Source organism: Alligator sinensis, unplaced genomic scaffold, assembly GCF_000455745.1.
Source record: "Alligator sinensis unplaced genomic scaffold, ASM45574v1 scaffold272_2, whole genome shotgun sequence".
Lineage (NCBI taxonomy): Eukaryota > Metazoa > Chordata > Crocodylia > Alligatoridae > Alligator > Alligator sinensis.
The window spans coordinates 2,468,300-2,469,302 of record NW_005842078.1 but is presented as its reverse complement, the minus strand read 5'-3'; positions in this window follow the sequence as shown (position 1 = coordinate 2,469,302).

Here is a 1,003-nt window from a genome sequence, read left to right as displayed (position 1 = left end):
GCAGCAGCAGAGGGCTGGAGAAGTGCAGGGAGGAGGGGGCTACAGGGTACAAACCCCTTAACATACAAGGTTCTGCACTCCCACTCACCACCGTGTGGTACTTCTCTAATCTGACCATGCCTTTGATTAACGATCTTTCATCAAGTTCCAGTTGCTTAGGCTATTATTAGTAGTAGTATTGTTATTTTAAAAACACTGACTTTATGGACAGTCATTTTTACTTTTTGTTTTTTTTTTTTCATGGTCTCTCTATACATTGACAGGCAGTTGACAACCCTAATCTAAAAATTCAATAAACCACATTCCAAAGCAGTATTCTTGGGGTATATTTCAAATTACAAATAGTGTATTTACTTGAATCCAACTGGGAGGGGGTGGATTCTAGTGCTCCATCTCTTCCTGGGGACTTCTAATTTCAGCTTTGGGTCAAAGCTAGAACTTTGGGGTGCTGCTGTCACAACTATTTTGAGACCCAGTCAGGGGCTGGAGGTAAGGACCAGGATGGGTGGCAGCTTGGGTTGAAAATAGGTGGCAGTGCAGGTGGGGTGGAGAACAGAACAACAGCATGAGGAAGGGCTTGGTTCAGGGATTGAGTGTGTGGCTGGGCAGCAGCACAGGTGAGGGGTGCAGCAGCATGATTGGGGGAATTGGGTAGCAGTGCATCAGGGAATGGGGCAGCAACCTGCAATGCTTCCCTATCCCCAGACCTGCACTGCTGCCAATCAGAAGCATGGCTCAGGGAAAAAATATATATCAGGGGATGTAGCAGCATCACATGGGCAATGGGAAAGCAGTGTGATGTGCTGATTGAGCAGAAACACCCATAGGGGATTGGGTAGGGGATGTAGTAGCATAGCAAATGGGGGTTCAGGCATCAGCAGCAAGGGTTGGTGATCAGGTATGGAGGGACAGGTAGGAGTGCAGGCAGGGATGCAAATGGCAGGGGAGAAAGGTACAAGGATCAGGCTGCCTGCCCCCTCCCCATGGCTGGGGACAAATTTAA